The following is a 6831-nucleotide window of genomic DNA, read 5'->3' as shown; positions in this document are numbered from 1 at the left end:
GCCGCCCCGGGGCGGGACCGGCCCGGCCCGCGCCGCCCGCTCCCCAGCGCCCCCTGCTCCCGCTCGCCCGGCCCGAGGGCCGCCGGGCCCCGCTCCTTGCCCTGTGCCCACCTGGTGCCCTGTCCCCGCCGGGTCCCTTCCCGCAACCCTGCATGTCCCTGCTCCCAACCCCACACGTCCCCGCTCCCGACCCCTAAATGTCCCCGCTCCCAACCCCACCAGCTCCCTGCTCCCGACCCCTACACATCCCCGCTCCCAACCCCTACACATCCCCGCTCCCAACCCCTACACGTCCCCGCTCCCAACCCCACCAGCTCCCCACTCCCAACCCCTCCATGTCCCTGCTCCCAGCACCTCCATGTCCCTGCTCCCAGGCCCACCAGTTCCCCACTCCCAACCCCACCAGTTCCCCGCTCCCAACCCCTCCATGTCCCTGCTCCCCCGTCCCTAGCAGCCCTCCAGGCCCCTGGCCCTGCCAGGTGCCCGCTCCCAAGCCCACGTCACACATGTCCCCGCCGGCTCCCCGGCCCCACCTCGCCCGCCCAGACGGGCACCGCGCTCTYGAGCAGTCTCGCCATAAAAGCACAGCTTTACATCAGCGGATACAGTGAATCATAAAAATCTCCCTACGAATGCAAGCGCTTCGCGCGGCGCTGGCGTGACAGCGCTTAACCCGCCAGCCTGTCAGTGTCGTGGCCTGGCGCTCCGGCCCAGCAGGTAGCGGTGGCACTGGGGCTGGGCTCACGGCGGACACGTGTCCCGTGCCCTGACGGCTGCTCTCCCGGGCCCGTGCACGGCCAGAGCCTCTGCCCGCAGGAGCTGGGAAGGCCCGTGGGGATGCACGYGGAGCCCCCATCTTCCTGCACTCTTTTGGCAGCTCATCACGTGAATGGGCTGAGCTGGAAGGGCTCGAGTGCCTTCAAATCAGACATATTTGCATTTCCCGATAAGATTAACACGGGCACAATCATTACTTCAGGAACAGAAATAAAACAACGAGTCCGACAAGCTGAGCGGGACGGAGCTCACCACGTGTTTGAGCAGCAGACTGCGACGCAGCGTTACCGTGTCTGCACACAAACACAGCGCTGTGCCGCGGCGCTTGGGCACGGCGGGGCCACCAGTGCTCTGGTACCTGCCCTGGCACTCCTGCCCTCATACCCCATGCTCCTTGGCAGGGTCCCCGCAAGCAGCGCAGCTGCAGGTCCGGCCCTCCTCGCCCTTGGGCACCCCGGGGTCAGCAGGACCCATGCGGTCACTTGCTGAGGCAGTTGTCCCATTCCTGCATGCTGGAAAACCATCTGACGTGGCCCCCGCTGGCTCGTGTTTCAGTTTATATTTGGGCGTTGCATAACCGCRCGCTTCCCAGCACGGCTGCTTCCACGCGCTACCCCCGGCACTTCCGTCACTTTTTCCAGTGCCATATGCAAAAGCGTTTCTGGGGCAGCATGCAGAGCACAGGCAGGCCCACTCCGTACGGAGCTCCTTTCAGTTCTGCTCTGCCCTTCAGGCCAGGCTTTGGATGCCCACGGCGAGGTGGCCGGTGCCCAGGCGTCGCTTTCCGTGGCCCCTCCAGGGATGCACGTGCCAAGGCTCTGGAAGAAGCACCGTGCCCGGTGCTTTCCACTCTGTGCTTAAATGCGACTCATACCTACGCAAGGATCTTGCAGGAATTACATTGTTATTTGCCTTCTTTTTGCTCRTGATGAGATGATTAAATATCTCTTACTAGAGAAGTCACTTACAAGTCCCATTTTAGAAGCTTCCTTCCCACTCAGTGACCTGCCCGTGCCACAGTTCCTCGCAGGGTGAGCTCCTAGTAAACACGGGCTCAAGGCTGTTCTCTTCTCGAGTATGTGCAAGGCGATGGGTGCCCTTCGCCGCCAGCGGCACCGCGTCACGGCCGCACCGCAGTTTCGCCCCGGACTTACCCGGGCCACAAGCCAAGTTAAGAAACAGTTTTTTTTTTGCAACAAGATCCAAAACTCCCGAGTGAGTTATTCCCTCTGCTGATTCACGCCTGAGTCTCCCCAGTCACCCTAGTCACCCTTAAACAAATAGAGACGCAGGATTTCCTGCTTCTGCCCTGAAAGTGGAAAAGCTAAAAGAAACGGCCGAGATGTCAGACTGCAGCCAGGCAAGCAGAAACGCTGGAGAGAGGCTCCGAGGTACCTGGGAGATGCCAAACACCGGCGTTTCCCATGATCTAGCTTAGCTAAGCCCAGCGGGACGGGTCCCACTGCCCCACCTAGCAGGGGGAAAAGCTGAACTTGGGATCCGCAGGCAGATATCCGCTCGCTTCGGCTCTAGCTTCAAATCACTAACTGATTATTCTGGAAAAGAACTTAATCTGCAGCTCTGGGAAGAAAAATAAGGAAACAGCAACTCCTAATGGGTTGTAACTTCAGCTGTAACCATAGGCATGCAGAAACTCAAAACCAAAAGCTACAAGGCTCCCTCAAAAAGGCCTGCTTTTTATGTAGAAACATTCAAAGAGAAACTTCTTGCAGGGAAGGTTAAGAAAGTGCAACTTCTCATGGTCTTCACCACTTCTAGAGCMCATGCTATTCTGCCTGCAAAGCAATTTGTTTCCTGTGCCAGGAAGACGTCTCCTGGGCTATTTACTTTTAATTGCGCCTTGGCTGCAATAAATTGCAGCTCTTCATAATTWCAAACCCTTTACCATTTCCCCACAACGCAGAGCGGAGCCCTCTCTGCCTCTGCACCGGCCGGAGGCTCGCGGGGCCCCGCGGGCGCCCGAGAGCAGCCGGTTCCCCGCGATTCCAGCGGACGCGGTGCCAGACGCCGGCACTGCCCGAACCTCCCCTCGAGAGCGGCTCGGACTTGTGAGCAAACCCGCACATTTCCAATAAAGCAGCTGTCTGCTTCGCTTGGGAGAGGCTCGCCGTGCTGCAGCCGCCCCCAAATGTGGCAAATCCAGCTCGCCAACAGGCGGGCTCTGAGATGCTCCCCGAACGCCGTCCCTTTACAAACTTAGACACGGTAAGAAAAGCCTCGAATGCAGACCATGCACAGGGAACCCCAGACTAAAGCACCCACATGCCCAGGGAAATGCTTGCTAGCCCCGAGCCGGGGCGAGAAAGGCAGTGCTGGAGCAGCGGCTCCACTCCCCAYGCAGAGGGAAGCCCCGCTCTCCTTGCAGGGAACCAAGTAGATGTTCATCCACCGCCCCAAACTGCTCCAGACACTTGGAACAGTGCTCCAAGCATGGCCCAAAAGCCTGCCATGGTGCAGGAAAGGCCTGGAAATAGCCCGTTTGGCAGYGGGAATGGGCAGGACAAGCTGTGCTCTTGGGGAGGTTGGGGCACACTGCAATGTTCTGTCCATTTACAAGTGTCGCCCATTTACAAGTGTCACCTACGTGACAAAATTGCTAAGAATTAACATTGGACTAGATGGTCTCTAGAGGACCCTTCCAACCTTAACCATTCCGGGATTCTGTGTAATTAAAACACATTCAGCCAGRGATGGTTCTCAAACAGCCATGCAATAGTGAGCGGAGGAGCATCAACCCCGGCAGCTCCAGGAGAGGCCTTCAGGGCGGCTCATGCCCGCGTACACGGGGCTGCGGTCCCCGCCGCGCTGCTGCGGGTGAGGRGGATGACGGCCCAGCGGAGGGAGATGCTCAAGGGCCTGCGTTGCTGCATGAGGCCCAGGAGGGCCAGCACTTGGGGACAGGCCACCACCCGCATYGCGGGGACACCCCAGCGGGCCCGGCGGCGGGCTGTAAACTCTGCAATCGCTGTAAACTCCTGTTTACCCGCTGTCCTCAGCGGTGCCAGGCAAACAACCGGCGCTAAATAATTCATTTGTTTAATGTATCCTGTTAGTGCATTCGTGAGTGCCCATGAGCAGGGAGCCATTTCCTTGAATTAAGCCATTGTTCTAACAGATCCAGCAAATATATATTGGAGAAAATACCCCCATAGATGGGCTTGAAAATTCGCAGGAAACACAGGAACCGAGGCGGAGCACAACCGCAGCGTGGGGTGAAAAGCTGGAATGAAAATGCCCGAGCCTCGTGGCATCAGCTCCTCTRCCTCGACGGCTGCCAAGCCACGAGGTCTGAAACCCTGCACCTTGCAGCTTGGGGTCTCCTGTGGGCATCCAGCAGGTTTCACACCATTCCTTGCTTGTATTTTCACTCTGTGTGAGATTTGCAATTTTCTTTTTCATCCACAAAGCTAGAAAGGTGAAAATCCCCAGGAGAGCCAGGGAAGCGCGCGGTGCCCTGCACTGCACCGCACTGCGCCGCGCGCCCAYGGAGCCCGCAGCAGCCCTGGGAGCGGCACACGATTCAGATCCACTCTTTCCTCCCCCTAACATTTGATTGCCTGCGATGAAACTAATTATATCTCCCGCACAGATAAGTGCGGATGTGCTAAGGAAGGCAAAAGCGCGAGCACCGGTGGGACAGGTGGAGCCGGMCTCGGATCTTGAGCAACTCCCCGAACAAATGGCTGATCCTGCCCTTCCGCCCCTGCTCGGCACCCGGGGGGACGTTGGTTCTGCGGGAAGCGCCAGCTGTCCCCGCTCACATTGCTCACACCTGCAGCTGCACTCGGGGCTGCCGGCGCCGTGGGAGGCCCGGGGGTGCYGGGGGTGCCGGGCCCRGCACACGGGGGCAGGCAGGCAAGGGCCGAGCGAGGCCGGGAGTGCGGCGTGCGCCTTGGAGCCAAGGGCTGCGCTCCGAGGCGGCGCAGTGATGGGAACAGAAACATGAAGCGAAAGCTTGCTGTGCTAATTGTGAAAACCGGCAGGAAACGCGCGCCATGCCGCTGCCAGGAACCACGCCGAAACTGCYGGGGAAAGCGTGGGGCAGGGGCTGAAACCTCCGGCAAAACACAGCCAGGATTTCGGGGGGTCGTCTGCATTTTGTTCTTTCCCAGGCCGCGAGCGGACGGAGGCACGAACTCCCCGGCTGCACGGCTGGGAATCGCGCTCAGCTCTGGCGCCGCTCGAGAGGCTCTAATGAAAGCCAGGTCCTTTCCGGGCGCCGGGAAAGGCTGCCGGGGAAAGCGCAGCCCACAGGGCTCCGCGAGGCACCGAGGCGGGGATTAAACCAGCACGGGATGGGGAGCAAAGCGAGACAACTCGCCCAGCGAAGGCAACATGAAAGAGAGCAGGAAAATGTGCTGCCTGTYGGGAACGGCACAGGATCCACGGGAGGTTAAAGCACTTGCTGTGCCCCTGGGCAGAGATGAGCCGCAGCTCCATGGGGCTGGAAGAGGCGGCAGGACGCGCGGGGCCGGCGCGCGCCCCGGCACTCGGAGCGGCGGGGCCGTCTCTGCGGCAGCAGCGGGGCCTGTGCCCGGCCAGCTGCCCCGTAACCCGAGCGGCAGTGCCGAGCCGTAACACGAGCCCGCAGAAATGTCACCACGCTGGGGGCTCAGCTGCCTATCTTTAGCCTTCGAAAAGTTAATCGCCTAAGCTGCCTGCACCGTCAGTGGAAAGTGACGACACCTCGGAGGGAGGCTCGCGTTTATTCTGAGCGCGTCTCCGAGGACGGCTCAGTCACGCCCGGCAGTGCCCGCCTCGCTGCATGAACTACAGAAGGTGCCCGGCCGCCAGCAGCGCCGCGGGCCGCGCAGGGTGCTCCTAGGCGCCCTGGACTGCTCCCGAGGGCAYGGTGAGCCGGGGCCACGACGCCCGGGCGGGTGCCGCAGCCTCCCTGCGGCCCAGGGCCAGCCTCGCTGCGGGAGCGGGCCGGGGTGCTCGTGCGGGATCTGCCCTAGCTCAGGCCCTGTTAATCGACCCCCATTTTCTTCCATGCCCTTCACACGCCTGGAAATGGATTCCCATGAACATGCTCGGGACCTCCTCCGGCACCACGTGAGTCTGACCGACCCATAGAGCCCAGGCCTCACTTTAAGCCCAGGCCTCCCCTGGCTTTTCCAGACGAGCCTTTTCCCAGGCACCAGGGACCTCCCTCATACCCTCACTCTCCATGCCGGACAAGCGAGGCCTTGCAAACACCTCAGCCAAAGCTTTGTCCCTTGAACCCTACTCAGCCCTCAGGACTGGACCAAATCCATCCCTCGAAGCTGCTCTCTCCTGGCTGCCTGTCCCTCTCCTTCCCAAGCCCTACCGGTGGCACAAAGGCCTGGCGGTGACGCCCGAGACAAAAGAGGCACTGAGTTCCCCAGGCTTCGTGTCCTGCTGTCCCTACGCTGCCGCCCATGGCCTTCAACCACTCCCTGTATCTCTGAACCTTGCAGCACGAGCAGAGCCACACTCTGYCACCAAGGAGCCATACTCCTAGGTATAGGATCCCTCTCGCTGCCCTTCATGTCCCCAGCTAGCGACAGCCCCAGCCAGACTCTGTGCGGCCCCATTCAGCCCGCAGGCCAGGACAAGGCTCCTYGCTTACACTGCTCCAGCTACCAGGCCTCTTCTTGCTCTTGGCCTGCTCTCCTTCTGCATTCTGCTTCACTAAGGAGCTCCTTGCTTCATCGAGTTGCCCTCTGCTGAAATTCCTGATCTTCCCGCACAACAGGATGGTTAGCTCCTCGGCTCTCAGCAAGGTTTCTTTAAGGGCTAGTTGAGAATGTTCTCTAATTTTTAGGTGGTTGAAATGAGGTGAAACGAACCTTATGGCAAGGAAAGCATCTTGACATCAAGCAGTAACTGGAATCCTCAATGACAATGAAAAGAGCTCATGAATAGCCAGGATGCAGCCGAGCTCCTGGCACCGGGCAGGGACCAGCCTCAGACCTGGCTTTGATGGTGAYACCTGTGATTCACAGGAACGTCTCCGCCGTGAGAGGAGGGAATGGGTCACGGGAGGTGCCGAGCACTGTCCTGATAGGA

General features: G+C 60.2%; 1 protein-coding gene across 2 annotated transcripts in view; it reads right to left on the bottom strand.

Moving 5' to 3' along the window:
- Window positions 1–6831, bottom strand: part of PDE4B (phosphodiesterase 4B) — a 133756-nt gene that overhangs the window by 13566 nt on the left and 113359 nt on the right. The window lies entirely within an intron of this gene.

This window comes from Nothoprocta perdicaria, unplaced genomic scaffold (genome assembly GCF_003342845.1).
Source record: "Nothoprocta perdicaria isolate Ctin4 unplaced genomic scaffold, notPer1 scaffold_191, whole genome shotgun sequence".
In the NCBI taxonomy this organism is placed as follows: Eukaryota; Metazoa; Chordata; class Aves; order Tinamiformes; family Tinamidae; genus Nothoprocta; species Nothoprocta perdicaria.
This window is presented reverse-complemented; position numbering and strand designations above follow the sequence as displayed.